Source organism: Pongo abelii, chromosome 11 (genome assembly GCF_028885655.2).
Source record: "Pongo abelii isolate AG06213 chromosome 11, NHGRI_mPonAbe1-v2.0_pri, whole genome shotgun sequence".
Classification (NCBI taxonomy): domain Eukaryota; kingdom Metazoa; phylum Chordata; class Mammalia; order Primates; family Hominidae; genus Pongo; species Pongo abelii.
Genome location: NC_071996.2, coordinates 136,898,110 through 136,916,547, shown reverse-complemented (window position 1 = coordinate 136,916,547; position 18,438 = coordinate 136,898,110). Strand labels below are relative to the sequence as shown.

General features: G+C 45.3%; 1 protein-coding gene across 2 annotated transcripts in view; it reads right to left on the bottom strand.

The window, feature by feature from the left end:
* Positions 1-18,438, bottom strand: part of DGKD (diacylglycerol kinase delta) — a 121,289-nt gene that overhangs the window by 88,175 nt on the left and 14,676 nt on the right. The gene's annotated exons all lie outside the window — the stretch shown is intronic.

The following is an 18,438-nucleotide window of genomic DNA, read 5'->3' as shown; positions in this document are numbered from 1 at the left end:
ATGCGTAAGGAACTACATGGTCATGAGATTTTTTGACGTACTCGGAGCCATTAACACAGTCAAAAAGAATAAACGACAAGCATGAAGACAAGAACCTGGCTCTCAGCGTTCGCACACTATGTTACATCCCATCTCACAGAAATGCCCAGTCCACAAGAAGCCTCAGCATGGAAACGGAGGGAGGCTTCCTAAAAATTCTGTTCAAAGACAAGCACATTGGTTCAGAGAAGCTTTTGCTTAACTACCTAATCCCATATAGCTCTGCACTTTACGTAAATGTTTCAAACAGTGCATGTACAAAGTTCTTAAGTATCCACAAACACTTAAAACTCCCTAAGATAAAACCAGCAAGAGCAAGACACAGGAGGCTCATGTCCCCCACCTATGCCAGAATGCAAGCGCAGAACACTGCACTGCCTGGTCCATCCACCGGCATTCACAACAGGAGAGACAGCGGAACAGGGAAGGCTGCAGAAAGCCCCCAGCCTGACACGCCATCAACATGTGGACAGACACCAGGACCACACCCGGACAGCACAGGCCAATGCACACTGCCTTGGGGTCTCTTATCCTTATCCTGCAACTGGCCATCCTCACTGTGCCCTTCCTGGGTTGGGGGGAACTGGCTGCACTCACGACCACTTCCAAGAGCTTCTTGCTCACCAGCACATGCCAATCATGGTGAACTCTGCTTTCGGCACTGACCCAGTGGCACAACAGCAGCCCTTTCCAACTCTAGAGGATCAGCGCAGGGCAGAGCTGCTGAAGAATGTACTGACTCATTCTTGGCTTATACATTCACCTCACACTTCTGAAGAAGGCACCCACCCTCTCCCCAGTAATTAAAGAGTGCCAGGAAGGAAAAAGAGAGGAGCCCAACATTATCCAACGATCAAGCATTCTGATGAGGCTTGTTTGCCAGAAGTGACCTCCCCATCCCCACCCCCTCCCCTAGAGACAGCGGGGATCCCCAGCATATAGCTAGCATCTGAGGTCCCGTCCAAAACAGAACAAGGGTGATCCAAGGCAGACAGAAAGTTCCACCCCGATTCTGGTAGCGAGGATATAAACCAGTCTTTAGTGTGAAGGACTGGGAAATGGTATTTGTTTCCAAACATCCTTTTCACATCCAAGTACACATGGATGACACTCATTTCAAATACATCTGCACAGAACAATGCCATCCATGGAAGCCTGAAACATATACCACGAGACCCTTTCTCTGTTGACCTCAAAGGCCTCACTGTGAAGACATCTCTCCTGGCCCCCCATTCATCTTCCTTACCTCTGCAGGGAAAGCAATCACTTCCATTTCTTCCCTAAATGGGAAAAAAAAAGACAACAAAACCAACAAGCCAACTCCCAGAAAAGTTATAAGTTATCTTTAAAGGACAGATGCTGGAGTATTTTTTCTTGCATCTCCTGCTACACATCTCATACATAAAAGAAAAGCAAAATTAAAACACAACTCACTGCACCACATATTCTTACTTACACACACACACACACACACACACACACGCACACGCACAATCTTTCTGAGGGCGGATGAGAGTCTGCGATCTTGGGCTGCCCAAGGAGAGCTGCTGCTTTATTTATAGAACAAGAGTGCTCAGAAAAAGACTGGTGGGTTTCAGCGGAAAAGGCTGGGGAAAAGATAAAGACCATTATTTCTTTGAAGCCTTCTCAGAAACTGCATTTCTTCTCCTGATTCGCTGCTTGTGAGTACTATAGATATGCTGCAGAATATTTTTAAACATTTAGTCAAAAGCAATGAACCAAAAGTGGTCAAGAAAATAACACCCCAAAATAACGTGCTGTATTTTGCACGTGGCAGCTGTGAAAGGCACCCACAGGAAATGCTGCTAGGCTGACTAGGCCTCTCCTTGCCCCCTAGAGCAGAGTCAGGAGTGAAAGGGCCAGGCCCCTGCACAGTTCGCTCGGGCCATGCCGGGCCACCGGGCTCTTAGAGTCACTTTGTTGGGTTCTATGCACAAACAAAAGGGCTAACTGTTGTTCAAGCCATCTAGGACACCCTTATTCCAATCAGAGACAAATTTGCAACACACACAGCACCGAGAAAACTCTTAAGCTCCAGTCAGAGAGCAGCAGGTGGAAAGTGAACACGCGCCCACCAGCAAACTCAGGCAAGACACCATTCCCAGGGCTGGGCTCCCCAGAGGAAGTTGGCGAGAGCACTGGGCCTGAGCTGGAGTGTGGTCCACGGCCATCCACTGACCCAACAGACATATGCCCAGCCCACAGGTCCAAGACTACCACGTGCAGCTGCTTGGGGGGAAGCGCAAGTCTCCAGTGGTCCTTGCTTAACAGTAAGACAGCTCTGAGGTCCTTGAAAAGGGCTTCAAACCAGGAGGCAGAGAAAGTCCAGAATGGACTCTGTCTGAAAAGGACCAGCAGGCCCAATCACAGGGTGAGGTTGCCCCCTCTCCGACACGTGGCCGCATCACCAGATGCTGGTCACTACACTGGGCTCTGAGGGCTACATGGCCAGGAGCTCAGACCAGAAGAAGGCAGACGTGTACACACCAGAGTGCTCTCGGATATGGGGCACAGGGCAGTGAGCAATGCCCCATAAGCGAGGCTGCCTGAGACAACAGGTACCTGAGCAGACCAGGGAGGAGGGGCTGGGCAAGCAGAGGCCCGCAGCTGCTCCTTGGGGCTAGAGACAGAGCCCGGTGGTGGCTCAGAAATACACTCAGGAAAGCTAACTGTGACCACAGCGTGGGAAAGAAGAGGGCTGAAACGTGGAGGCTGGCAGAACACTCCAGAAACTCACATAAGGGGGGAGTTGATGACAAGAGTCTGGGGTGGCAGGGAAGAGATGGACACAGGCATGGGAATGTTTAGAAAGATGTGACAATCGATCGAGGTGAAGGGAAGGAGACAGGACAGAAATCCTGGACGCCTCCGAAAAGTGTGGCTCAGTGTGGGGATGTGGGTTTCATTCTGGATGTGCTGAGTCTGCGGGCCTTGAGGACGTCAGGGGAGTTCAGTGTAAGGCAACAGCCAGCTCTGCAGGTCTGTGATGTAGAAGATTTAACACAGGAGATGCCTTGCCAAGGGCCCCAAAGGAGAAAGCATGGAGTACACGGAGGCCCAGGGAAATGTGAACACAGGGACACCAATACCAAGGAAGGAAAGCCAGAAAGGAGAACAAGAAGAAAGTGGGCAGAAGCGCAGGAGAGCAGACAGCACGTCGAGAAGATCGCATCAGTGATGTCCAATGCAGCAGCGAGGTCATAAATGAGAACTGAGCCGAGGATAAAGGAAGCAGCCACCAGGGGGTAACTGAGGACCTGCCAGAGCGGACATGGTGGCCTGATGGGGTCGAAGCCAGATCAAATCACCCTGAGTGTGACCAGGACAGGAGAAAGCAAAGATAACAGGTTTTTTTCAACTTACAACTTTCTTTTTATGAACATGGAATCCATACTGTACATACTGTTACGTGACCTTGCTATTTTTTTTGTCATGTATATTATCACCATATACACAACAGCAAATGCATTTTTGCCGGCTACAGAGTATCTCACTGCACCTACACACCCTCCCCTCCATCATTCACCTGCTTCCCACTGCCGGAACATTTAGAATGCTTCCTGTTCCCTCAATGCTATCATCAGAACTTCAGTGGATATTCCCGTAAGTAAATATCTGCTTATGTCCTCAACTATCCTTAGAGCAAATTAAGAGAAGTGGAATTTGGGGACCAAAGATAGCCCAGAAACAGACCCTTGCAGATTTGGAAGCTTGATGTGTAACAGGTGGCACTGCAAACCGGAGTTTGGGAGGGAGGGGGTTTCAGCAAAGGGGCTGAGATGGCAGGTTACCCAAGGACACCACACGCATGAGCTCCTGGCAGACTCTGGGTGTGCTAAAGCAAAAGGCAGAAGAACTTCAAAACTTCCAGCAGACGATAGAGAATTTCCAATGACTCTGGAATTGGGAAGAGTTTCTTAAATATAATTAAAAAAAAATTAGATATAAGCTATGACTGCTAAACTCAACTATATTACAATTGAGAATTTCTGTTCATCAGACACCTCAAAAAGAGATAAAAGAAAAGCCAAGGTGAGGAAAAAATGTACACTACTGCTGACAGCCAGTCAGTAACTAGTAACCAGAATACAGCAGAAACTCCCACGGAACGGGCTGGGCGTGGTGGCTCACGCCTGTAATTCCAGCACTTTGGGAGGCCGAGGCAGGTGGATCACCTGAGGTCAGGAGTTCGAGACCAGCCTGGCCAACACAGCGAAACCCCGCCTCTACTAAAAATAGAAAAATTAGCTGGGCATAGTGGCGGATACCTGTAATCCCAGCTACTTGGGAGGCTGGGACTTAAGAATCGCTTGAACCCAGCAGACAGAGGTTGCAGTGGGCCGAGATCATGCCATTGCACTCCCGCCTGGGTGACAAGAGTGAAACTCCCTCTCAAAAAAAAAAAAAAAAGAAAGAAAGAAAGAAAAAAAGAAACTCCCAAGGAATGATAAAAAAGAAAAATCACCAAAGAGAACATCGGTAAAAAGTGTGAACTGGCATTTACCAGAAGAGTAAGTCAAATGGAGACTAAACCCCAAAGGATGCTTAACCCTGGAGGATGCCACAGAAGAGCACCCTGGCACTCAGCCGCACAGGTGGGTCCACGTGTGCACAGTTCGTGACTGTGCTTCACAATTTATGTGTATACTCCATGTATTATTCTGCATGTAAAATGGTAAAGGGAAAAATACAGTTAATCAATATAAGGACAGAAGTAAAATCTCAGACTATTAGTGTTAATGTCTTGAGCATGTAAGGATCGAGGATTTCCACATTTACGCAGTAAAAGACAAACAAATGAAAAACAGCTGCCACATGGGGGTGAAGAAAATGGAGGGGACTGACCAAGAGACACGTGTCCAGAGGCCGAGGGCAGCAAGCCACGGCCCGCCCAAGGTGACCTGGACAGAGGGGCTGCAGGCCCACAGCTTGGAAACTGGGGAGGGAAACAAAAAAAAAGTAGCAAAAAGGAATGAGCCAAATGTCCACTTCAGCCACCTATCTGTCCTTTAGACCTCCCCAGTCCTTCAACAACAACAAAAAAGCAGGTAAAACAGAAACCTGACTATGGTTAATTAAGCAACATCACCCAAATTCACAAAGCCCCCAAAAAGTGGAAATATTGGCATAAAAAATTAACATACAAATGTTTCAGTGGAAAGAAGCTGGTAAAACTTATTTCTATCAATTTGCATATCACTTTGTTTGTTTTCTGAGACAGAGTCTTGCTCTGTTGCCCAGGCTGGTGTGCAGTGGCACAATCTCGGCTCACTGCAACCTCCGCCTCCCAGGTTCAAGCGATTCTCCTGCCTCAGCCTCCCAAGTAGCTGGGATTACAGGCGCGCACTACACGCCTGGCTAATTTTTTGTAATTTTAATAGAGACAGGGTTTCACTATGTTGGCCAGGCTGGTCTCGAACTCCTGAGTTCGGGTGATCCACCCACCTCAGCCTCCTAAAGTGCTGGGATCACAGGCGTGAGCCACCGCACCTGGCCCAATTTGCATATCACTTTAAATTTTCATGAGTATTTTTATATTTACTTGTCTTCTTAACAGAACAAACACTTCTGGTCTATGAGACAGAAATTAGTATTCCAGTTAACAAATAAGAAAACTGGTAAACAGAGACACTGAGTAACTTGCCCAGTTGAACAACTAATGACAGGTCACAAAAGAAATCCCAGGCCTCTCCAATTCTATCTCAAAGCTTCATCTGTGGTTTGCAGTTTACAAGCACCATGATTCACATATAGGAAGCAATCAGAAAATAAGTTGTTCACAAAACATAAGGCATGCAAAACATATTCAAAGACCTCCAGGTTATCTCCAACACTTCTTCACACATACCACATCCACTACCCGAGTAGGAGCCATTTTCATCTTTTAATCCTCACACCAATTTTGAAAGTGGTGGTAATATTCCCACTTTACACATTAGGAAACTGAGGGCCAGAGGATTAAGTAATTCACCCAAGGCCATTTGGCTAATGAATGACACACCAGAGCCCAGACAATAATACTTGCTGGCAAAATAAAACTTCAGCATAAAAGTCTGCTGATAACGGATTTAAATCAATTAAGCAAAGGTAAATTCCTATATCTACTCAAAACACTACCCACAGATTCATCCTCATTCAGAAACTACCTGCAACTTACCCACCACCTGTCTACCTATAAGCTGATCTAACCGCATCCTGGCAGAAGCCGAGGGAGTGTGCATGCCCAAGGCGGCAACGGAATGCGTGCCACATGGGTGTCTTCATGACACCAACGGCCAGCAGGAGAGAGCACACCGGGCAACTGCGGCGCTGCAGAATCCCGCTCAGCTCTGCAGAGCCAGGCCCTGAGTCTGGTGCTAACTCTGACAGAAAGGAACCCAACGTGGGTTTTCTGAAGACTACAAAACACCAACCCATGGAAAAAGGACAGTCATCCTTCCCTTACCCATCAAGAGAATCCAATTTCCCCATTGCCACTACCCTGGTTTTCAATGCACTGCCACCAAGATTATTAAAAACGACCATGTCCCAAAGCTCCTATGCCAAAGCTTCCACTGACAGGAGGAGAGACACCTCATTCCTGCCCCCACTAATGTGAGGAAGGACCAAACCAAAAAAAGCCAAAAAGTGGCAACGATGTGTATGCCCAAACCCCCAAGAGAGCTGCTCCAGATGTGCCCTTCATTTGGAGTTCACACCCACTTTTCCTAAACCCAGGACACTTCTCTTAGTATGGTATGGTGTGGTATGTGGTGTTATCTGTTAACACCTCCACACACATACACAGACATCCTCACTGCTCACAGGACCTTGTTTCTGAATTGGGGGTGGTGGTGGCGGGGGACCTTTCATCATAGGGCTAATCCCCACTGCCCCAGTACTGGTCAACAGACCTAAGCAGTTGTGTTGGGGGTGGGGAGGTAGGCAAGTGCTTGGCTGGTATATGGGAACACGTGTAGCCTCAGTGCCACCTTTGCTTTAAATGAACATACAACATCTAGTGCTGCAGCAGCCATGTTGAGGCCACAAGGTAGCCAGTGTCGGTCCTGAGGACATCAACCTACAGCCAAATGCATTCCTGTCTGATAACGATGGGTTGGCTGAGTTCACTCCCACTCTGTCAGCATCACTGCTACTCCAACCTAGTCTTGCACGCTGGCGTCCCTAGGGGCCAGGCCTCCACACTGAAATGTACCTCATCCCACTGTTCACTGACCCCCACATTTCCTCTTTAGTTAATATTAATAGCATCATCAAATCTAAAAGAAGTAGCAGGCGCTCAACTCTTTTCTTCCTTCACTCCCCGTTTCTAATTGCCTACCTAGGATCATTGATTGTATTTGTTAAAATAATGGAAGATTCTGCCCCTCCTCTTCAGCCCCGCCTACCTCAGGCTTAAGTTGTTGTGCCTCTTGTCTCTGCCTCAGTGCCTCTCAAAGTGTGACCCAGACCACCACATCAGAACCCCTGGAACGTGTGTTAAAAATGCAGGTTACGGCTGGCCTGAAGGCAGTGAGCTATCTCAAATGATGGTTCACAATCAGTTACAGACTGAACTCCTTGCTCTATTCTCTACCCCATTCTCACTACTTCATTGGGCTAGTCTAAAAACACAATACAGGTTATTAAAATAATAATATAGAAATAAAATTAAATTAAAAAGTAAAGAAAAAGCAAGTTACTGCTCCGCTCCCAACCTCCTGAGCCTTGGAAATATGAATTTTTGCCAAGAGCCCAGGTGGTTCCTAAGCACACCAAGTTTATTCTCTGTCCATCCTTCCTCCAACCTGCTGCCACAATTCTCTCTCAACGGGAGGATCTCATCCCAGCTGCCACTACAATTACCTGACAAGCTTTGAGAAACAGTGACCACTGGCCCCACCCCACCAGTGATGAGCATCAGTGTGGGAGGGGCAGGGAGCCACAGTGTTAAAAACTCCCAGGTGACTGGAAGAAGCATACAGTCTCAGAGCCAGGGCCCACTCCCAAACCTCTCCTCGCTTTCCTTGTCATCTAGGAAGGCTTCACGTGGCCCACGGGGCTCCTCCCAATCTGAGAGGCTCCTCTCTCACCCCTCCCAGAACCACCTGACCCAAACACAATCGACTCCTTTATTTCCCCACTCTTTTGAATATACTCTTTCCTCTGCCTGGAAATCTTCAGCTCCTCTTCTCTTGGCTGGGAAATGACTAAGCTTTGAGACCCAAGTCAAATACCACCACCTTCGGGAAGTCTTCCCAGACTCCCCCCAGGCAGAATTAGCTATCACCTCCCCCAGGCAGAACTAGCTATCACCGCTTTGCAAGTACATGAACATCCATTATGAGGCTGTCTCCCTCCCCAGACCAACAGTCCCTCAGGTTCAGTAGGTTTATTTATCTTAATCACGCCAGTGCCTCAGGAAGTTTTGTTTTTGTTTTTGTTTTTGTTTTGAAACAGGCTCTCACACTGCCAACCAGGCTGGACTACAGTGGCTCAATCACAGCTCACTGCAGCCTTGACCTCTTAGGCTCAAGTGATCCTCCCATCTCAGCCTCCCAAGTAGCTAGGACTACAGGTGTGCTTGTTTTGTTTTGTTTTGCTTTGCTTTGTAGAGACAGGGTCTCACTATGTTGCTCAGGCAATCCTCAGGCCTTGGCCTCCCTTATTGCAGGCATAAGCCACCACACCTCACCAGGAAGTTTTACAAAATACTACAAAGGGCTAATATCCCTAATCTTTAAAGAAATTATAAAAATTAAGATCAGACTAATAATCTGGTAGAAAAAGGGGCAAAAAATATGAAAACATTTGACAGAAAAAAATGCAAAAGGCACTCAAACAAAGGAAAAGATGCCCAACCTAGCTCAGAAGAGAAAAACAAAACTAAGTGAAAATACTATTTGCATCATCAGACTGACAAAAAACAAACAAGGCTGGGCACAGTGGATCACGCCTGTAATCCCAGAGCTTTGGGAGGCTGAGGCGGGAGGATAGCTTGAGCCCAGGAGTTTGAGACCAGCCTAGGCAACATAGTGAGGCCCCATCTCTACAAATTTTTTTTTTTTTTTTTGAGATGGAGTCTCGCTCTATCGCCCAGGCTGGAGTGCAGTGGCACGATCTCGGCTCACTGCAACCTCTGCCTCCCAGTTCAAGCAATTCTCCTGTCTCAGCCTCCTGGGTAGCTGGGACTACAGGCGCCCGCCACCACAGCCGGCTAATTTTTGTATTTTAGTAGAGACGGGTTTCACCATATTGCCCAGGCTAGTCTCGACCTCCTGAGCTCAGGCATTCCGCTCGCCTTGGCCTCCCAAAGTGCTAGGATTACAGGCGTGAGCCAGCACACCCGGCCTCAAATTAAAAAAACAAAACAAAACAAAACAAAACTGGGCGTGGTGGTGCACACCTGTGATCCAAGTTACTTGGAGACTGAGGTGAGAGGATCACTTGAGACCAGGAGTTCAAGGCTATCCTGAGCAACATAGAGAGACCCTGTCTCTACAAAAAATAATAGTAATTATTTAAAAATTAGTGCACCTACAGTTCCAGCTACTTGAGAGGCTGAGGTGGGAGGATCACCTGAACCCAAGAGGTCGAGGCTGCTGCGGTGAGCTGTGATAGCACCACTGTACTCCAACTTGGGTGACAGAGCAAGACTCTATCTCAAAACAAACAAACAAACAAAAACAGAGGCAACACATTCTGCTTCTACGGCAATGGGGAGACAGGCACTCAACACAACTGCAAAACGGGATGGCCCTGAAGACAAACATTTGGCAAAATCCAGAGCAGTTATTCATGCATTTACTCTTTTGATCTAGCAAGCCCACTCCTAGGAATCTATCCCAAAAGACACTTTGGCAAAATAGAAAAAAAAGTTTGTACAAGGCTATGTGCTACAAACTATTATAGTAAAACACTGAAAATAACCCAAATGCCCACCAACACACTAGTGGTCAAATAAACTATGGTACATTCAAAATACGGAGTACCATATAACTATACAAAGATTGTGGAAGACATCTTTATACACTATGGAACGGTCTCCAAATCAGAGCAAGTAAAAAGATAACTGTGCAGAACATGCATAGAACATGCTATTAAGGGGCCAGGCGCAGTGGCTCACGCCTGTAATCCCAGCACTTTGGGAGGCCGAAGCGGGTGGATCACCTGAGGTTAGGAGTTTGAGACCAGCCTGGCCAACATAGTGAAACTCCGTCTCTACTAAAAATACAAAAAAGTAGGTGGGTGTGGTGGCACACACCTGTAATCACAGCTACTCGGGAGGCTGAAGCAGTAGAATCGTTTGAACCCGGGAGGTGGAGGTTGAAGTGAGCTGAGATCGTGCCATTACACTCCTGCCTGGGTGACAAGAGTGAAACTCCGTCTCCAAAAAAAAAAAAAAAAAAAAAAAAAAAAGAACATGCTATGCTATTAATATCTTTGTGTAAAAAGGAGGACATTGTTTGTGTGTGAAGAAGATAAACTTAGTTTGTTTGTTTTTTTCCAAAAAGAAACAATGGAAGGATTAACCAAAATAATAATAAAAATGGTTAAGTGGTTACCTCTAGGGAAAGGGAACAGGGTAGACGAGACAGGGAAGGCACACACATGATTTTAAAAGGACTCCCAGGACAGGGGCAGCACCCGCAGCAGCACCCAGGAGGCTGAGCTCTGACTTGGTCCAGGCTCAGGTGTAAGCATAATTTCCAAAGATTACCCATTTAATCCATACAACATTCCCCTTCCTGTGTCCAAGTGTTCTCATTGTTCAATTCCCACCTATGAGTGAGAACATGCGGTGTTTGGTTTTTTTGTCCTTGCGATAGTTTGCTGAGAATGATGGTTTCCAGCTTCATCCATGTCCCTACAAAGGACTCTAGAACTTAAAGTATAATAAAAAATATATATATAAAAAAAAATCCATACAATGACCTCCTAAGGGAGGCCCAGGAAACATTCCCATTTCACAGAACCATGGGCAAGGAGAAGAAATAGTCAGTATTTATGGAGTGCCTACTATGTGCCAGGAGCGTATGTAGAATCTGTATTTAATCTGCCCCATACAATAGTTATGGCCCCATTTTACTAATGAAGAAATTGGGGTCCAGAGAGGACATAGACATCTACAGTGAAATAACAGATGTGGACTTCAGACCCAGATCTGTCTGATTTCAACTCTCTCCATGCTTAGACAGCAAATGAAAACCATTTTTTACGTTTGGGGAAGATTTACTTTTCATTATTTTTGTCTGTATAAGTTCAGACTAAATTATAGCCATAACCAGTCACCCTACTTTTTCTGAAAGTGAATTTATGCACAAACCCATGTCCACTACACACCAAAGGCAAAACAAACCTTAACTACCAACAGCAGATGCGACATCCCAAAATACACACATGCTATCTGTGGTTCATTAAGGTAGGAAAGATTCAGCTTCTGTGAAACCTACAGAACAAAATCCATCTCCCTATCGAGCTGTGGAATGAAATCACTCTGTTTCAATAAATGTTTATTGAACACTTGAGTGCTGAGTGCGGCTTGCAATACTACAATGAAAGGGACTCGACCCTTGACCTTTCAGGAAACTGCTCCATCAGAGGGATACTTGACAGTAGGAAGAACCAGAAGAATTTGCTTTAAAATGCTCAGGAAAAAAGTAGGGGTGTGGGTAGGGGGTGGAGACAGATAAAACAAGACAGACACGAGGCTGATGTGATTAATTCAATGGTCTCTACTTCTGTGTCTGTTTGGAAATTTCCATAAATTGTTTTCAAGTGTCATAAGAGGGGCGCAGACAGGGCGCTTTGGAAACTTGGAAGTCAGTGAAACACGCCAGAGACCTGAAGCTGGTGCTGCCTGGACTAGAGGCAGCCTCTCCAGCTTCCTGACCTATGGATCCCACCTCAGAGGGCAAGGCACCAAACAGAAAAGCACCTGAGAACAATGCGGCAGTGCTGCCACTATCAGCATTCAACCTCCTCTCCCCTGGCACGTGCTCAACCAGCTGCTTCCTCACCTGTTTTCTGACATTTGGTGGAATAAAGTCCTGTGTTAAATGGCCCAACTCATGGCAGACTTGTTTGCTGGAGGTTACTTTTTATTTACTTAAGACCACCAAGAGCCCAGCCACGCTAACACCTACTATTCACGTTCCAAGATAACATCCTCCCCATCTGTTTTCTTTTTTTTTTTTTTTTTTTTTTCCCCTTTTTTGAGACAGAGTCTCATTCTGTCGCCCAGGCTGGAGTGTAGTGGCACGATCTCGGCTCACTGCAACCTCCACCTCCCAGGTTCAAGCGATTCTCCTGCCTCAGCCTCCCAAGTAGCTGGGACTACGGGCGTGTGCCATCACGCCTGGCTAATTTTTGTTATTTTTAGTAGAGACAGGATTTTACCATGTTGGCCAGGCTTGTCTCGAACTCCTGACATTGGGTGATCCACCCGACTTCCGCGCCCAAAGTGCTGGGATTACAGGCGTGAGCCACCATGCCCGGCTCCATCTGTTTTCAAGTGTGTAAATAAAACAGAAAAGTGGGGCTGGGCATGGTATCTCACACCTGTAATCTCAGCACTTTGGGAGGACGAGGCAGGCAGATCACTTGAGCCCAGGAATTCAAGACCAGCCTGGGCAACATAGCATAGTAAAGTATCCCTCTGCTTTTATAGAGACTCCATCTCTATAAAAACTTTAAAAATTGGCTGGGTATGGTGGCATATGCCTGTAGTCCTAGCTACTAAGGAAACTGGGGCAGAAAAGTTGCTTGAACCCAGGAATTTAGGCTCCAGTGAGCTATGACTGAACCACTGCACTGCAGCCTGGATGACAGAACAAGACCGTGCCTCTAAAAAGAAAAATATAAAAATAAAATTGCCAGGTGCTATGGCTCACACCTGTAATCTTAGCACTTTGCGAGAAAAAGGTGGGCAAATCACTTGTGCCCAGGAGTTCAAGACCAGCCTGGGCAACATGGTGAGATGCCATTCTACAAAAAATTTAAAAATTAGCTAGGCATGGTGGCACACACCTGTAGTCCCAGCCTCTGGGGAGGCCAAGACAGGAAAATCACCTGAGCCCAAGAGTCCAAGGCTGCAGTGAGTGATGATGGCACCACTGCACTCCAGCCTGGGTGACAGGGTGAGACCCTGTGTCAAGGCCGGGCGCAGTGGCTCACGTCTGTAATCCCAGCACTTTGGGAGGCTGAGGCGGGCGGAACACTTGAGGTCAGGAGCTCGTAATCAGCCTGGCCAACATGGTGAAACCCTGTCTCTGCTGAAAATACAAAAACTAGCCAGGTGTAGCAGGCACCTGTAATCCCAGCTACTCAGGAGGCTGAGGCAGGAGAATCGCTTGAACCCGGGAGGTGGAGGCTGCAGTGAGCAGAGATCACGCCACTGCACTCCAGCCTGGGTGAGAGCGAGACTTCATCTCAAAAACAACAACAACAACAAAAAAAACCCCTGTGTAAAAAAAAAATTAAACTAAAAGACATAAAGGGGAGTTACATGATGTACGAATTATTCAATAACTTGCTTTTCCAAACAACAATATACTGCAACTAGATCTGCTTTTACTTTGTGTTATTCTTCTATATGCTATTTCTTTTTCATTTATTCAATTGTTTAGGGATGCTAATATCATTATGAACATATCTAAAGAACTGATAATGTTGCATGCATCAAACAGTTTACATCTCAAGCTAAAATACAACCTATTCATATCAAGACCTTGAGCTCGCTGCTTAGGTAAGTGTAGATTTAATTTCAACACAGGAGTTGAAAGTTTAAACAAAGGGGAACATAATTAAGTTGTTCCATATAATGTACCCATTTATTAGGATATGATGAAACTTAAATCCTGTATTTTCACAAGCATGCCCTTTTGTATATTTGACTCCTGAAATTCAATCTGTTTTGATCCAACAGTACTGTTTCAGCTGTTTTAGGACATTCCAGGTAAGGCTGAAGGCAGCTGCTTCTCCAACCTGAATCATCGCCACGTCACGACACAGCCCCTCTTACCATTAGGAGTCTTCCATTGACGGGAAGCATGTTATGCCTTTTTGTTTCCTTTGGTATAAAATAATACATGCTCATTTTAGAAAATGCAGGCAAGCAGATGTAAACATAAAAATAATACAAATCCCACCACCTAACCCAACCCACAATATCATGAGAAACTTCCTCCGTGTTATTTCCTATTCCATCTTATTTCCAGTGTTTTACACACTGCTGAAACGCATTCTGTAAACACAGCTTTGCCTCTTCATTTCCCCAACATCATACAGTACCGTCCCTGTTGCTGCCCTCCTCAATTACCTGGCTGGCGGCTTCAGGCATTGAGAGCTGTGCACACTGCCACTTTCCGGCTTTGTGACCTGGTGCGGCCACCATGAAGTTGTGAAGGTGAAGTGGGACAGCACACGCACAGAGCACAGCACGGGACCCGCCCGCAGTACCCATTTTATCAGCTATTATCATTAACTCACTGAGTCATTACACTGAAGTGTTCTGGTGGAGTTTGTCCTAAGCTGGACTTGGACACTGGGGTGGTTTGCAACGTTTTATATTTAATGGTACAATAAACATGTTGTTCATGAGCTTCATATTTAAGATTATTCTCTCAGGATAGAGTCCCAGTGTTAGAATTCCGGATCAAGAGTCTCTTGGAGTTATTCAGACACTCACTAAGTCACTTTCCCAAATGGTTATACCCATTTCTGCTGCCAGAGGACAAAGAAGCTGCAGTTAACTACCAAGGAGTTTCTACAAACAGCAAATTATACAAAACACTAGTTAGATATAAAAACACAGACAATTGTGACTAATGAACAATAAAAATACACGTTGGCCAGATCTCCCTTAAATGTAAGAAAAAAATAAAAATTAAAAAAAAAAGACTCATGTCTTAATTCTTGACAAACCTGGTTCTACTTGCCCTCTTGAAGCACACAAAAATGTTCAGCAACCACACAGAGAGAAAGGAGATAGAGAACAACTTCTCAGACTTCCCTTCTGCCCAGCCTCTGAGTACTAGTCCATTTTTATCAGAGTTCAAATACTGAGAATGTCAAATGAGACTGGATTTAATGAGATGAGTGTTATTTCAAGTTTACCAAACTATAAAAACAACTGAATCAAGTCCATATTCTCAAACATAAAATGTAGAAGAGGCTGGGCTCAGTAGCTCATGCCTGTAATCCTAGCACTTTGGGAGGCTGAGGCGGGCGGATTGCTTGAGCCCAGGAATTCGAGGACAGCCTAGGCAACATAGCAAGAACCTGTCTCTACAAAAAATACAAAAATTACCCAGGTGTGGTGGTGCATGCTTGTGGTCCCAGCTACTCATGAGGCTGATTGGGAGGATCACTTGAGCTCAGGAGGCAGAGGCTGCAGTGAGCGGAGATCACACCACTGCACTCCAGCCTGGGTGACAGTGAGACCCTGTCTCAAAAAAATAAAATAAAACAAAATAAAATGTAGACAAGTTCCATGGCAGTAAAAATTCTGAAATGCAGATACTTCCTTTTAAACTCTTTAAATATGTAAATGTCTCATAACCATCCATAAGAATGATTCTATTAAGAATCACTTTATGAACTCCATTGAGATTACCAAGCACTCCTGAGGAGCTCTGTGACTGTTTTTCAATACTGCAGGGCTGTCTGCACAGCTGGGGAGGCAGACTCCAGCTGGAGAGCGCTCCTCTTCAACAGATGGTGCTGGAGCAACTGCACATCCACACAGGAAGAATGAAGTTGGAACCTGACCTCACACCACATACAAAAAATAACTCCAAATGGATCAAAGACTAAATATATTAATAATAGCTGAAACTACAAAACTCGTGGAAGAACATAGGTATAAATCTTGACTTTGGATTAGGCAATGGTTTCTTAAGCATAACACCAAAAGCACAAGCAACAAAAAAAAAAAATGGACTTCATCAAAATTCAAACTTTTGTGCCTCAAAGGACACTATCAAGAGAGTGAAAACACAACTCACAGAATGAGAGGAAATATTTGCAAATCATGTATCTGATAAAGGTCTAGTACCCAAAATATATTAAAAACTTACAATTCAACAACAAGAAGACAACCCGATTGGAAAATGGGCAATAGACCTGAATAGATATTTCTTCAAAAAATATATACAAATGGTCAATAAACATACGAAATGATGCTCAACATTGTTAGTCATTGAGGAGCTGAATAATATAATATTCTTACATTATTAAATATTATAACATTTATATTATAATAAGTGGAAAGTAACAAGTGTTGGCAAGTATGGAAACATCAGAACGCTCGTGCACTGCTGGAGGGAACATACAATGGTGCAGCCTTTGTGGTTTAGCAGCTCCTCAATAAGATAAACACAGAATTATCCAGCAATTTAACTCACATGTATGTACCCAAAAGAAATGAAAACAGGTCAGCTGGGCGCAGTGGCTCACACCTGTAATCCCAGCACTCTGGGAGGCCAAGGCAAGAAGATCACTTGAGCCCGAGTGTTCGAGACCAACCTGGAAAACATAGCAAGACCTCATCTCTACAAAAAATTAAAAAATTAGCCAGGCATGGTGGCACACATCTGTAGTCACAGCTACTTGGGAAGCTGAGGTGGGAGGACTGCTTGAGCCCAAGATGTGGAGGCTGCAGTGAGCCATGACTGTACCACTGCACTCCAGCCTGGGTGACAGAGACCCTGTCTCAAAAATTTTAAAACAAAATACAAAATAAATGAAAATAGGTATTTAAATAATAATTTGTACATGAATGTTCACAGCAGTTCTATTCACAATAGTCAAAAGGTAGAAGCAACCCAAATATCTGTCAACCGATGAATGAGCAAACAAAATGTGGTACATTCACAGAACAGAGTATTATTCACTCGAAAAAAAAAAAAAAGAAGTTCTGAAACTTACAACGTAAATAAGCCTTGAAAACACAGTGCTCAGTGGCCGGGTGCAGTGGCTCACGCATGTAATCTCAGGACTTTGGGAGGCCAGGGCGGTCACATCACTTGAGATCAGGAATTGGGAGACCAGCCTGGCCACAACATGGTGAAACCCCCTCTGTACTAAAAATACAAAAATTAGCCAGGCATGGTGGAGTGCACCTGTAATGCCAGCTACTGGGGGAGCTGAGGTGAGAGGATCGCTTGAACCTGGGAGGCAGAGATTGCAGTGAGCTGAGATTGAGCCACTGCACTCCACCCTGAGCGAAAGAGCAAGACTGTATCTAAAAAATAAATAAATAATAAATGAAATACCCAGAATAGGCAAATCCATAGAGATGGAAAGCAGATTAGTGGTTGTCAGGGGCTGGGAGGAGGGGGAAATGAGGAGTGGATGGGGAAGGGATTTCCATGTAGGGGATACAAAAGTTCCCAAACTAGATAGAGGTGATGGTTACATAATACCATTAATGTACTTAATGGCACTTAACTGTGCACTTTAAAATGGTTAAAATAGCAGGTTTAAAAGAAAAAGAAAAAGAGTGCCCCTCTTCCATCATTCTATAAGGACAAAGCACCATTCATCAGGGGATGAGAGTCCAGCCCTTCCTGCAGAGGAGAGGGAGGCAGACACCCTTCACCCTCAGACACAGAAGAGCAGAGCCAGCAAAGCGGGCAGCAGGTGATCAGCAAACACCCACTACTCAGGAACACACATGGACACGGAAAATGGGGCCACTGCACAGGAATTCAAGGTGAGGCGAGAGCCCATCCAGAGCAGCAGAGACACAGCCTGGGCCCGTGGCCAATCACCCCACGGCCAGCCCCAGATTGTACCCAGCCAAGTGCCCAGGAAACAGCAATTCAAACCCGCAGCCTGGCAAATGCCATTCAAGGAACATCAAATCAGAACAGAAAGGGGGAGGGGGGAGGCTGATGGAAAAACATGCCATAAAGTACATGCATAAACCTAAAATGAATGATTGCAGAAAATGGAAGACCATTTTAGAAAAGATATGATTCTTGTCGTAAGATGCAGGAAGACATGGCCTTTATTTAAAAAGTTAAAATTAAAATGTTTTTAAAAGACAGGGAGCACCAAAATGAGAACAGGTTGAAATTAAAAGACAACAAGCTAAGATGCTGACCAAGATTAGACGAGAAAACGAAAACAATCACACTACAGAAAAATTAAAATCCAACTGGAAGGAGTCAAAGGGAAAAATGTACATTACAGAAAATGTCATTGGTGGCAAAAAGACAAAACTGAGAGGCCCCCAGAATGCTGATGGATACAGTGGACAGGGAAAAATACCGAGATGGACAGAGTGGTAAGGAGACAGATGGTCTAACCTACAGATGAGAACCTCCCCCCAAAAAATAAAATAAATGGAGATGCAATATGAGAGGCAGAGACAAAAGCCTTCCTCACAGAAAG